The sequence below is a fragment of the Kogia breviceps genome, chromosome 20 (genome assembly GCF_026419965.1).
Source record: "Kogia breviceps isolate mKogBre1 chromosome 20, mKogBre1 haplotype 1, whole genome shotgun sequence".
NCBI classification, from domain to species: Eukaryota; Metazoa; Chordata; class Mammalia; order Artiodactyla; family Physeteridae; genus Kogia; species Kogia breviceps.
The window spans coordinates 248,865-262,907 of NC_081329.1; the positions used below are offsets into that span (position 1 = coordinate 248,865).

Below are 14,043 nucleotides of genomic sequence, written 5' to 3' on the forward strand. Positions count from 1 at the left end.
TTCAGAAATTTGGATTCAGCTTGTATGGCTGCGCATTCCCGGATATTACATCTATTTACTGCTCTCTCATAGGATTTTTTTGCCAGTTACTACATATGCCTGCCCTACAAATCACTGTCATCCTTTACCTCTCCCTTATCAAATGGAGCCAGCAAGAGCGGGAAAGGGAAGGACAGTTATTGGTCATGTAATATATTTCAGATGTACACGTCATCTCACTGAAGCCTCGTTCTGAGGTCAAGGTAACTAACATCCCTCTTAGAGAGAGGCTCAGAAAATGTAAGTAACTCTCCCTAAACCACACCGGATCATTCTCCACGCCAGGTGGATTCCACTGGGAGCTGTCCCACCTGTGATATTCATGCGTGCCTTCCCTTTCGCTTATCTCCCCAAGTGGGACAGACGTTATCCACTCTGAGTACTGAACCCAAAGAGGAGAAGCGACGAAGACTGCGAAGTGCCCTGAGCAAGGCAAGATTTCGGTAACACTGCGCTCTACGCACGGGCAGGCACAAGCGCCTCTCCAACAGGGAGACAGCCCTGAAGGGACCGAAAGCTTCCAGTAAGGGGGTGGGGGGATCCTTTCAGGGGAGACGAACCGGGGGCAAGGAAGGAGGGCAACGCAGAAACCCGGTGGCTCTCGGGGGGAAGTCTGGAGAAAGCGTGCACAGGCGGGCTGAAGGAAGGGGAGGCTTTCCCAACATCTGGGCTTCGGGTCCTAGCTGTGAAGCTGACGCGACCGCGCACGTCGGTGCCCGCTGGGAACCTGGTTACCCACTAGGTACGCGTCCCCCACCCTAAGGGGCCTGTAAACCCTGTCAACGCGAAGCCACGCTGCACGGAAACGGTTTACCGCGCGGCTGAAGGCGTAGCATCCAAGACCGCTGCTGGGGGCCCGGAGGGGTGCTGGCTAGGCAGTAGGCCAGGCGAGGAAGGGGAGCGAGGGAAGGGAACTTACTGCCGGCTCAGGCTTGGCGCTCGCGGGTGCCCTGCAGCCCCGCTGCTGAACGGCTCCTGGGAGACACGTCTGGTCGCCGGCCGGCCGCAAGCCACGCTCCCCCGCCCCTCGATGCCGACCCCGGGACGCAGCCACGCGGCCCCGCCGCCCACGTGGCAGCTCCTCTCGGACGCCCCGGAGGCCGCGGCGCACCCCGCGAGGCTGACCAAGCGCCGCCGGCCCCGCGCCGTTTCCCCGGCAGCACGTTGGGCCGGGAGGGGGGCGTCCCCGCGGCCGCCCGCTGCCCCGGCCGACCCTCCGCTCCCGGCCCGCGACCTACAGACCGGCGCCCGTCCCCGCCGCCGCCGTCCCGCCGCCCCGCCCGGGAAGGAAGTCGGCGGAGGAGGCGGGGCCGCCGCGTGGCCGGAAGGTGGCGGGGCTCCACGCCCAGGTCGCCGGCGACCTTCCGGGCCGGCGCTCGAGCGGCCGCGCCCGGGCCGCCCGCCCCTGTGCCGTAGCGGCGCTTAGCCTTCGCCCTTGGCTTCCACCTGGCGCCCGCGAACGCGCGCCGAGGCCGCTGGGCCGGCACCTGCACGGTCGCCCCGCTGCCCGGGGTCCTCGGATGCCAGGCCTCCGACTTTTTCGAAAGCGCTGCAGTTTCAGGTCTCGGAATCCGAGGGTCGTTTCGGCGGTTGCTGGCGAGGGTTTGAGGTCTCTCCTCCCCACTTTTTTCGGGGCAGGACCAAGGAAACGGTTTGGGCCCCGGGAGCGGGTCTGCGCGTCGCCGGAGCAGCTGCACAGTCCGTCGCGGGAGGGGTTTGTTGTCGGGCGGGGAGGCTCTGCCCTCGAGGCGCAAATGCCTCGAAGGTGCATTTGCATAAGCGCCGGGCTTGGCCGGCTTAGCTTCCTGCGCCAGGCGCCGGGAAGAGCCTGAGGCGCGTGCTGAACGGAAGGCCGCCCACCCTTCCAGCCCCACCACCGTGCACACCCTCCCTGGTGTCCCCCGAAACGCTCGCCGGCTATGCAGTTGTGCATATTTTGTTACGATTGTTAGAAAGATCCGAAAAACGGGGTGCAGGGTGACATTTCTGAAGGCAGCTGCTCCAAGGAAGGAAATCTCGTTTTCTTGAACTTTCTTATTCTCTTCAGACGTCTAGCCCCTCGGTCGCTGGAACACTGGTTACACGGCAGAGAATGAGGAAAGGACCCGTGTCGGTTTCACACGCGGGGCGTGAGGATACTGTCAGGACTCCATAAATAACAGCTACTGTGGCGATCCTGAGTTCTGATCAGCACGTCCCAGATCCGAGCCTCGAATCCAAACAAAAGCTCGTTAACCATATTCCTTTAGCCTAACAGAGGCAGAATGATCAGAATACAGAGTTGGTTCTAACTTCTCACCACGGCAGGCGCATCTTTCTTCATCTCCACGGCCCAGCCTGTAGACGGAATAATTAAATTATGTACTGCCTTCAGTGGATGCCGGGAGAGCCAAGGGGAAAAATTCTTCATCATTAACTATAGATGATTTTTCTTTTTTTTTTTTTTTTGCCTTGATAAGACTCAGGCTGGAAAGAGCTACATAGATTAAGATGGTGATTTTTAATGTCAAGTTGACTTGACTTGGCTGTCTCGTTGCCACTAAAATTTATTATATGCTGAGCCCCTGGTTCCCCTCCCCCTCCCAAATCCACTGCGTGGGCCGTGTCACACTCATCTATAGGCTTTGAGCCTTCATAGACCCGCTTCTCTTCTTACCAACCTCCAACCTATATGTCACCAATTGCTGCTGGTGCTTCAAGCACAACATCGTTACGCTTTCTTCCTCTGCTCTGTAAAAGACTGTCATGCGTAATTTAGTTACTTCTCGTCGTCATTCTCCACTTTGGTCAACTCACACACTCCCCTCCGCCATAAATTCAGGATCCTGCTTGCGGCAAACACGTTACCCTGAATGTTCCTGCGTTTCACTGAAAGTCTCTCATCTTGTTAGAGGACATCATTCATAATACAGGAAACCCCCGTGACTCATGGTCTCACACCTTGAGGTTTCAATTATTCCACACCCACAAGCGAACCCAGGCGGCCCAGGAGGGAAAAAAAAAAACGCCTTCCTTGGTTTATCTTGCTCATTAACACCCTGTAACTCCAAGTGTAACTGTAGGTGTTAAAGCTCTCCTGTTAGTACCTCGTATTCTGGTTTATAATGAAAGATCTTTCTCCACCCACCACAGACACAGAGCTCGCTATGTTTTCAGCCACATCAGTTGTGAGCAGAGAGGGGCTTCACACGGGGCGAAGACAGTCAGCTGTGTGCAGGGTTCCTGCCACAAGCTTTGGCTCGGTGCCTCTGTTTACCAGCCTGCAGCTTATCTGTGTCTGATCTGTAGCACAACCTGCGATATATTCAGCACCTTGGAGGTGGCAGATCCGGGTTAAAAAGACAGAAGTCAAAGTAAGAGTCTCCTAGGGCGGCCTCACGTGGGCCTTTGAAGGTGTTCATAGACGTCTGCTCTGTCAAGATGGCACTCACCACCTCTCCCGTCACCTCTGTTACCCGGGAGAGGATGTGATTTGCAACCCAGAAACAGAGGCAGGAAGTCTGGAAAGTCACCAATCTGTGGGTATCTAATTTGTCACGTGGAAAAGGGCACAGGCCTCGGGGTCTAACCTGACTTTGATCTCCAGGTCCACTTCTTACTACCCAAATGACCTTCAGAGTCTTCTGTTTCCTCGTCTGTAAAATCAACAACACTCACGCATTTTTATTAATTCTCTATGTGCTATAGGTGCTGTGAATCCCAAGGATGAACGAACGAGATAAACCCGTTCTTGCCCTCCTAGAGCTTACCGTCACCACTGCCCCGCCCCAAATAAATGCTGAATCGAAGAGCCTCATTGCTGGCTTAGTTAACACAATAAATGCCATCATAAGATAACCCACCTGTCGGAATATCTTTGTTCTTAATCCCATGATTGTCAGGACCAAAACCTTCTTTCCATAGGGCAACAACTGCCCTTAGTGGCAAAGGACCACTTCCACTTTTTTAAAAAGAAATCATTGTTTATGTTTCCATGCAGCAGTCCCAGCTAGACTGTTTAAACCTTCAGTAAGGGGATGAGTGGACCAGAATAGAAGTCAACGTAAATTCTAGAAGAAAAAAAATATGGTCTTTTCAATATATACATTTTTATACATGTACTAGAGCAAGAAGTCAGTTATTCATGTTGAATGAAAGTCAGACAGACTGCAAACTGACAGACAGAATATTGCTATCCCCCAAACGTCAGAATTCCTAAACAGGATTTGGGTTATGAGTTGGGGCCCCCAATTATCTTTATCATGACACAGCTTCAAAATGATAACGCAGATCCGTGAGGAGGTGTTAGCTCGGCGTGTGCGCAGAGCTGGGTGCTTTGCGACCGTGCATCAATAACTGTTGCTGACTAAATAAGAGAATTCATTGCTTTTACACCACAGTTTTTGGATCATCCCACGTGCCAAGAGAAGTCTTCCTCTGCAAACTCTATTATACCTCTGCATTGGCTTCCTTTTTCTCCTTGCACTCGATGGACCTGGAAAGACACTGAATGAGGAAGACACTGGAGCTGCTGGGTCGGGAGCCAAGCGTGAGCTGGGTTGTTTTCAAGACATGTGGTATCTTAGTCCCCGGATTTGAGTCTTGGCCTAAAGTAAGCCACCGTCTCCAGGACCGGAACGGAAGGCACCTGGGAGGCTGTCTGCGGTATGTCAGTTCTCCCCATGATTTGCTTTTCCGCTACAGGGCTGAACTTGCGGCCTCTTTCATACATAACTGGTTGAAGCTGATGGAAATTACATGTCTTATCACTTCTTAAAAGAAAAAAAATTTTATAAAATGTAAATTTAAAAGAAATGGGCAATTTTCTTGTACCACTTTATATTTCTGTGTAAGTTACCAAGTGCCAATCATTCTTACTTTTTAAAATTCAAATTTGTCAAGCAGCATGTAGGCTCTCAATGTTGTACAAGAAAAGGTAATGCTTCGTGCGGAACAGTCACTTATGTTAGTTCTGCGAACGTGCCTACCAGAAGAGAATTTAGCAGATTGCTGGTTTTATAGAAATATTAACGATCTCATTAAATTACCCCCTCTCCTCTGGGGTCACCACGGAAAGGTAACCAACAAGGTATTACGGTTCTGGATAGAGAATTCTTTATTGACATCAAAGCCACCGCTCCTTCTGTAGCGTGTATTTTCACTGATGTGACAAGGTGAGTGCCCAAGAACCACTGTAAATGAAAGCCCCTGTGTAAACTGTATTGGGAAGTTAATGGCTATCATGATCTGCCTGACGTGTCGTGCCTTCTGTCAGCGCGCTGGAGCGCTCACTGCGGGTAAACGTCTGAAATGAGAAAGCGAGAATCAAATGAATATTTTCGGACTGCTCACTACGTATGTGTATGTTGAGGGTAACCTCTGTGGTCTTGCTATGACAACAATCCGTGCCGTGAGGTGAAAAGTCAGCTTCTACAGGCACAAACAAACCGAATACGGGAGGACGCCTATCCTATCTGCGTAACTCCGGACACTGTTCACGGTAAGAAATTCTAAGCTTTGAGGCAGGAGGTGATGGAGGACAACATGGCAGTGACAAGGTCAGAGTCTTCACAAGACCCTTTTGGAGCAACCTCTGCCTGCTGCAGCGTTTGACTGACAGCCCGGGGATGGCGCCAGGTGCCAGCCGCAGCGCTGGTAATGCTGTCTGCGAATTAGCCCTGGATTGAGTTACGTATCAACCAAAAGGAGTAGAGGGATACCTGTGAAAGCATCCTTATGAGAACGGGAGAGATTTAATAGTTTGGTGGTTCCCGTAGCCACTATCCGGCAAGAAAAATCAATATCTCTGCAGTGTTAGAATCACACCAAGGGGTCCTGGAGCTGAGGCGTGTCACTGAAGAACAAACCCGGATTCATTAGAGCAGCAGGTCAGGATGCAGTGGCAGGTCAAGCTCAAATACAGCCTGGGCTCTTTCGTCCGCAAACCCAAGAAGATGCTCTTCTCTCGGGATGCAGGTATTTTTTAAAAGCACAGAATTTACAAAGCTGGAGGTGACCTTAGCAATCACTGAGTCCAGCCCCTTCTTTTGACAGGTGAGGAAACAGGGGCCCAGAAAGGTGAGTTGGCTTTTCTCCCGTTCACATAGCTGATCTGGTGAGGTCTCCTCCAGGGACCACACTGTCTGTCCCGCGTCTTAGAGTCAATCACAGCTGTTCATTCAGAGCCTCCACGGAAGGCACTCTGCTGAGCCTTCCAGGGGCATAAAGAAAGCGGAATCAGCTTCCTCCAATTCTGTGCCAGAGAGAAAGCTACCTAACAGGTTGACCAACACTCAATAGTTAAGTCGCGGTGTAAAGTGACAAGAAAAGAGCTGTCTAGGGGACTTCCCTGGTGCCCCAGTGGGTGACACTCTGCGCTCCCAATGCAGGGGAGCATGGCTTCGATCCCTGGTCGGGGGAACTAGGATCCTAAATGCCACACGGTGCGGCCAAAAAAAAACCAAAAAAAAAAAAAAAATCAATTTAAAAGAGCTGTCCGACGTAGAACACGATTTGTTGTGTGTGTCTTCTACCGAAAACTAGCCCTTCCTGCCCACCCAGGAAGTAGCTTATAGACACAGGGCTACCCCTGCTCCCTTGGTCACTACTGCCATTAAGTGCAATATTCTGTTTCTAAGCCAGTTTCTTTTTGGGAAGAAGTGCAAGCTATACAAGAGGCAAAGAACAAAAGCCTGCACAGACATACAGGATCATACGCATTTCAACCTTGAGTATTAGAAGTTGCTCTAACCGTAGCCCTTCATAACCTGGGGAAAAGATCCCATCTGAAGAAATCGGACTGTGTTTCTAGAGCTGTGCTTAAGCTCAGACAAGGAGGAGCTTGCGTGCCATCTCTTTGTATTCACTGAATATTAAATGTTACTATGTCCCTGACATAATCAGAGCCCCGTGAGAACCATGGAGTTTCGGGCAAATAAATATATAACGCACACATATGGGGTGTTTCTGCTTTGTACTTTCGAACTCAATGCTTGTTGAAATCCCAGGGATAACATGACCTTTCAGATAGAGTTCTACTATCTTGGTTCTCACACACAAAACACCACATGAAATAAATAAATAAATAACAAATAAATGAATAAATAAGAGTATGCAGGGAGTACACCCTCTCGGACTGGAGAAGAAGATGCCTGGATCTGGCTTAGAGACTTATAGCTAAAAACTAAGTCTGGCTGCTGGAAACCGATAATATCTGCACAATAATGCATAGACCCCCATGTAAACTCCTTATCTTTGCCTTCCATTCCTTTATGTGTTCATATTCATGGCTCCCTGTGAAACCCAGAGGAGCCCTTTTCCTGCAAGTTTCTGTTAACAGCCTTTTCACTCCCTGCTATTCTCATGTCACATATCGCAAATGCTATGTGTTGGCAAAAGGTGAGATAGCAAGTTTACATTTTAGAGTGTAATTTCCTTATCGAGCAATCCGTTTGTTTGTAACGGCCTGCCCCTGTTCCAGCCAGATTCGGTACGCCAGCCTCTGGGACAGAGGAAAGAACTTCATTTTCTGAAAATGGTGGCAAATTCTGTTAGTGATTTTAGTGGCACATCAAGCCGGTTCTTATTACACAGAACTGACATCTGACATGCAGACATATTCTTTACTTGAAAGTCAAGTGTCATTCAAAAGAGGGAGAAATTATTTAGGATTTCTGAAAACATCAAAGAAATCCCCTGCAAACCATCCTCATAAATGCCTCAATCAATTTAGGAATCAGGGCCACAACCGATGCCTTTGATTTCTCTTTGATGCCAACAATAATACCGAATGGAATGGCTTTGGGAAATGCTCATAAGCAGCGGTCGGGAAAGTGGGTTCTTCTGTACTCACAGCCAGAGCCCAGTGCTGATGCGCTGAAGCCCAGTTGACGGGGGGGTATTATTCATTCACAACGCGCAGCGCAAAGGACTCCCCGCTTCCTTCATCCAAGCCCAATTGCATCCTCCTGCTGTATGTACAGAGATTGCAGCAGGACCTGAGACGCTTGAAGAGTTTTCCGCTGCATATGCCTTTAGACGCACACATTTGGCTCAGCAGAAGCTCAACACTTTTAAGAGCACAGTAAGAAATAAGCCAGAAAACATCAAAGCTTTATAGCTTTTTAGAAAACTTGACGGTCTTGCTGGCACAACTCCCTATGATACGGTTCAGTTGTAATAACAATGGAAAGTGTATCAGTGCAAACTGCTGATGAAACATCAGAAAATGTAGCCAAGGGTCTTTTAAACACATTTAAGAACTCTTCTTTTGAACTGTACCTCTTAGCCTCGGAAAACCTCTTCAAGATTTTAAACAGGGCTTTGGATGAACTGCAGAGCGAGAAGCTGAAATTGTCTCGTGCACTGGAATCAATATCGAGCGATATTTTCTCTTTGAGAGAAATTCAATCTGACAGAGAAGAGAAGGAGCCATAAGGAAACGGACCCTGGCTAAAATGCTTGCTTGCCTTAGAAATACGCCGTAAAACAGTCCAAATGAGATGATGTCACCACATGCAGAAAACCAGAGTGACGGAGTAAAAGGTGATCTGGGCTTCAGAATACTTCATTATCACCACCGCAGGTCACTAAGCTTCACAAAATGCATCCGGCAGCCTTGCTAGCCATTTGCAAGCCGCCGCTGGTAGCTAGATGGTGCAGTGACTGACCTCACAAGCCCCGTGATGCTGGGGAGGGCAGGGTTCAAACGGAGGCCTGGGTGCCCAGACCCACGTTTGCTAGTCTCAAAGCGGCCAGAGGAGCATAAAATTATCTGATGCTTGGAAGCACGTCGGGGGAGGATTCAGAACTAGATGTCTTGGAAAGGCAAGGTAGAGATGCTGTCTAGCGCGAGTTGCACCTCCTGGATCCGTGGGAATGTTTTAGGAGCAAATTTGCCTTTGCCAATGAAAGCGTTTAGGTTTAAATGAATCCTTGAGCACCTGTAGGAGGTTCATCCGTGAAAGGTATATCTAAATAGGATACACAGTACATTTAGCTTTACTATCTATCTGTCCGTGCGAATGCTCTGTACTGTGCTTCAGAGCATCTTAAGCAGAAGTCACTGTTTTAGGGAATGTGAAAAGGTTATAGACATTAGGCTTGGCTGAAGGGAATCATCTCTCAAGCACCTGTGTATTCCAAGCACAGCCCCATATTTTATCTCAAGTATTCATTTCATCCTCACGAAGAAGCCTCTGATGGAGGAATCGTTATCTGGATTTTTTTTTTCCAAATAAGGCAGAGAGGTTGACAAACTTTTCCTGTAAAGGCCAGAGAGTAAATATTTTTGGCTTTGAGGACCATCCAGCCTCTGTCACATCTCTGTATCCGCTCAACTCTGCGGTTACAGTGGAAACGCAGTCAAGGACAATAGGTAAACAAATGGGAGTGGCTGTATGTCAATAAAACTTTACTTACAGACACTGAAAAGTGAATTTCATGTAATTTTCACAGGTCTCAAGATACTGTTCTTCTTCTGGTTTTGTTTCAGCCATTTAAAAATGTAAAAACCATTCTTATCTCACGGGCCATACAAAAATAGGTAACAAAGCCGCACAGAAACAGTGGGCTTTATTGGCCACCAGCCAGAGTTTGCCGAGTCCTGCGATAAGAAAACCGGATCTCAGTCCGCAATTCTGAGAGCGGTGGCGTCCGCAGTCAAGCCAGCCCGACTGTGGTCCAGGCTGAATCGGGTGTCGTGGGTCACGCCTCCATTTCTAGAACGCCAGGCCTCCTCCCCCGCCTGCCGTCAGCACCAGAGTGAATTTGGGTTTTGCTTTTTAAGAAAGAGAAAATTCAAAAGAGAACTTCTCCAGGAAGAGCCAAGACAAAGACAGAGAACAGAAGAAAAAAAGCATTGAAGGTAGCCACTTAAGCATTAAGAAACACGCACAGGGACGGCCTCTCTCGCAGAAGCCTCAGCAGGCCACCGAGAGTTCACTCCGTCCTACCGACACCCCCTCCCTCTCTTGGGATTTAAACAAGGATGTGTGAGTCAAACAGAGGCTCTCAGTAGAAAGTCTCATGAAAATTGGTGCAAAGCGTGATTTTAAATAGGGCTGGTGCCCAGGGGTGAGGCGGGAGGGAGGGGTGAACAGGTGGATTTTTAGGGCAGTGAAACTACTCTTAACAATAAAGCTCAATACTTTTGTCAAAACCCACAGAAAGTACAACACAAAGACTGAACCCAAATGCAAACTATAGATCTTAGTTCATGATCACATATCAATATTAGATTATCAGTCGTGACAAACGTGCCACGCTAATGCAAGATATTAATAACAGGAGAATTTGTGTGCGTGGCTTCTAGGGGGAGAGAATTGAGGGATAATATGGGAACTCTCTGTACTCTTCTCTCTCAATTTTTCTGCACATCTAAAACTGCTTTAGGGGCTTCCCTGGCTGTCCAGTGGTTGAGACTCCGCTCTTCCACTGCAGGGGACGCAGGTTCAATCCCCGGTTGGGGAACTAACATACCACATGCTGTGCAGTGTGGCCAAAAACCCCAAAAAAACAAAAAACTTCTTAAAAATAAGATCTGATATTTTAAAAAAATCTAAACTTCCAGTTATAAGATAAATAAATACTAGGGATGTATATGATATGGTACAATATGATAAAGAGAATTAATAGCGCCGCTGACATTGTGTATGAAAGTTGTTGAGAGAGAAAATCCTGAGTTCTCATCGCAAGGAAAAACATTTTTTTCTTTTTTTTAAATGTATCTCTAGGAGATGATGGATGTTCACTAAACGTATTGTGGTCATCATTTCCTGTTGTGTGTAAGTCACGTAATTCTGCTATACACCTTACACTCACACAGTGCTGTATCTCAATTCTATCTCAAAACTGGAAGGAAAAAAAATCTTAAAAAAAAGTGGCCAGGTCACAATGAACAATTTGAGTGAGAAGCCACTCAGAAAAATACAAAAGGGCCAGAGAGAAAGGACACATGCACCCCGTTTCCTTTGCTACTTTTACACCATAAGGATGGACGTACTCGGATGAGAAACCCTTCTGCATTTGCACGACGACAATAGTAATGAATTATGAGTTTTCTGAGGCGGATAGGTGTACAGATATCCAAACAAAGGAACAAAAGTCACCAAAGTTAAGTATCAGGATCTTCTTCACGTTCTATGGTCTTTTTGTCTGTTGGGATCTCTTTCTCCCTAGGTGTGAAAGAGAGGCAAGTTAGATGAGTTTCCCTTTCTAGTATATTTAAAAGAGGATCTTGGAGTCAAGCAAAATTGGAAGAAAAAAATTGGAACTAGAAAGGATAGTGCCGGGTGAAATTTAGCAGAAGCCCTCCGTAGTGAAACAGACTAAGGGTGGTGAGGAGTTTGAAGGTTGAGGGACAAATGGAGAAAAAAATAGTTTTCTTGAAGGCCTGAAATAGGCAAAAGTGGAGACATTTAAAGAGATAGGAGCCCCGGGAAGAAAGAAGTCAAGGTCAGCACTGAGGAGAGGGTACAGGTTCTTAGGAGAATAGAGAGCGGTCGGTCCTTTCAGGAGGAGCCGGATGGGGTTACGGGGTAGGTGGACCGACCCCAGTGCTGCTACGGTGACTGAAATGACCTCTTTACGAAACAGCCGCCCGCGGCCGTGTGCACGGCAGCGCGGGTCACGACAGCCAAGAGGTGGAGGCAACCCAGGAGTCCACTGATGGATAAAAAATCTGTGGCAGCTCATTGCAATGGACTATTATCCAGCCTTAAAAAGGAAGGAAATCCTGACGCCTGCTACGACACGGACGAACCTTGGGGATATTATGCTAAGGGAAGTAATCCAGTAACAACAAGGCGAACACTGCACGACCGCACTCATACGAGCCACCCAGGGCGGTCAGAAGTACACAGAGACAGAAGGTCGCAGGGTGGCTACCAGGAGCGAGGGCAGTGGCGACGGGGAGGTCGTTTAATGGCTACGGAGTCTCAGTGTTGCAAGACGAAAACTCTCTGGAGGATACACTTCACACCACTGAACTGTGCACTTAGACCTGACGAAGGTGGTCACTTTTACGGTACTCGTGCTTTCCCGCAATGAGAAATAAAACCCAAACAGCTGCCCCACCCCTGGAGTGGTCACCGGGGGCCACATGGCGAGTTCGCTCATCGTCTGGGGGGCTCTCCTGAGCTGCTCTCCTGACTTAACCCCGCCCCCGCCCTGTCCCTCTCTAGAGTCACTGGGCCCCCAGCCACCCTTGCTCTCGACTCAGGGAGCCACGGAAGCACATGCCAGCTTCCGGCGCCACGCCTTGTTTTCCCTGCCTGAGGGTCTCGGGCTGTCTCAGGAGGGCCCCGCAGTGCCGCCCGCCCCCCCCCCCGTGAGTGCCCCTTAGCTCCCCGGGCCTGGCCTCGGCCTGGCGGCCGCACAACTGTACCGCGACTGCGCGGGAGCAGGGCTGGCTCTGGACCCCGCGCGCCCGAGAATTCGAGGCAGAGCCGGGTTTCTCTTATCACTTAGTAACTGGAGCTTTGCAGGCCCGGGATTGCTGCTAATGGAAAGCAAATGGGCTAAGAATCAAGAAATAAGCACTTCAACAGCCAGCGCCGCTCAGTAAAGCAAGGAGCTCTCGTGGCGCTTTACGTGGCTAGAGATCATCGTCTGTAGAAAGATTTGCAAACTCCTCACTAGCCCGGAGACACGATGGCCCACTAGGCAGCCCAGCCCGGCCCGGCCCGGCGGGGAAGCACGGCTGGCTGGCTGCCCGAGGCCCAGGCGCGCCTCCTTGGCGGGGGAGAGACTTCACTTCGTCTTCGCTCTCTGTCTGGTACCCAAACCTCAGAGGAGCCCTCGGAGCCCAAAGCCCTTCCGTCTGTGCCCCCCCCCCCCCCTCCTCAGCCACCGCAGCCCAGAGGACGGGCGGTGACAGGCCTGGGACAGGGCTGCTGCAGGCAAGGAGCCCGGCACGGTGGCTCCTGACCCTGCGAGAGAGAAGAGGCTGCAAAGACGGATGCTTCCCGGGGCTGCTGCCCTCTGGCCTCCGGGCTCCGATTGCCCTTTCTCCTCGGGGGCAGTGCCAGCCCATCGCACATCTACAGGAGGGGCCTCTTCTCCACAGACCACACCACCCCCCTGCCAGTTGCTAAAAGGCAATTTAATATGCAGAAGCTCTGCTACAACAGCATTAGGTTATGACATGAGGAAATGGAAAAAAGATAAAAAAACCCACAACAACGGCAGCCCACTCTCCGCCCTCAAGTCGTCCTCTGGGAGTGACGTGCTCGTTGCCCGAGGACGGGGCAGGTGGCCTGTGCTCCGGGGCTCGGAGCCCAGCTGCGGGCCAAAGGCTGTCAGGCCTCATGCGGGTTCTCAAGTTCAAGCCGGTCCGAGGGCCGGAGGGGCTCCGGTTTCCACTCCCTCGGGCTGGCAGGTGCTGGAACTCTTCCAGACCACCTCTTGGAGGTGTCTCTCAGCCCCTCCACTCAGCGGCGCCTTCCTCACTTAGCAGCCCTTTCGCACAGGGCACAGAATCTACATCTAGCCGTAGAAGAGGTGGTGGAATGAAAGCAGTTGTGAAATGACACTTTTTGCCAGCAGATTTGTCATATCTCCTGCACGGAGGAAAATTGCTTTCTGTGAGTCTTGGTCCAACAGAACAAAAACACCTACTTCTTTCCAGTTGGGGAGACAGCCATTCTCATCGGCATAATGAAGGTATTGTAAGCTGTGACTTTTACAAAGTCTGAGGGAAACCAATCTGAAATCTTGACAGATATGATCTTTCCAGGATGCACTGTTCGTTGACGGTGGCGAGAGACCTCAATTAATTTATGAGCGAGGACCGCGGGATGTGACCCCTTGTGCATAGTCTAGGTGGAGCTGTCCCTGTCTGCATTTGTGTTCTGGTAATTTAAAAAGATTTATATTAAGCTTTTCTTTCATTTTGAGAGTAGATTAAAATTCTAATGGAAACCATTTGTATGCATTTTTTGAATTGAATAGTATTTATGGCTGTGTTAAAAAAACGTTGCAAAATTCTGCTGATAATAAAGTCAGTGAAGCAAGAATAAGTGTAAA

At 49.7% G+C, this 14,043-nt stretch overlaps 1 protein-coding gene across 2 annotated transcripts in view; it reads right to left on the bottom strand.

Moving 5' to 3' along the window:
* Window positions 1–14,043, bottom strand: part of DCTD (dCMP deaminase) — a 54,144-nt gene that overhangs the window by 25,343 nt on the left and 14,758 nt on the right. Inside the window, exon 1 of one of the 2 annotated variants that reach the window (XM_059049177.2) lies at window positions 959–1,297. The exons of the other annotated variant lie outside the window; for it this stretch is intronic. The gene's annotated coding sequence lies outside the window, so the exon portion shown is untranslated. Of the gene's footprint in view, window positions 1–958; window positions 1,298–14,043 lie in introns of those variants that run through there. 2 annotated transcript variants of the gene reach the window in all.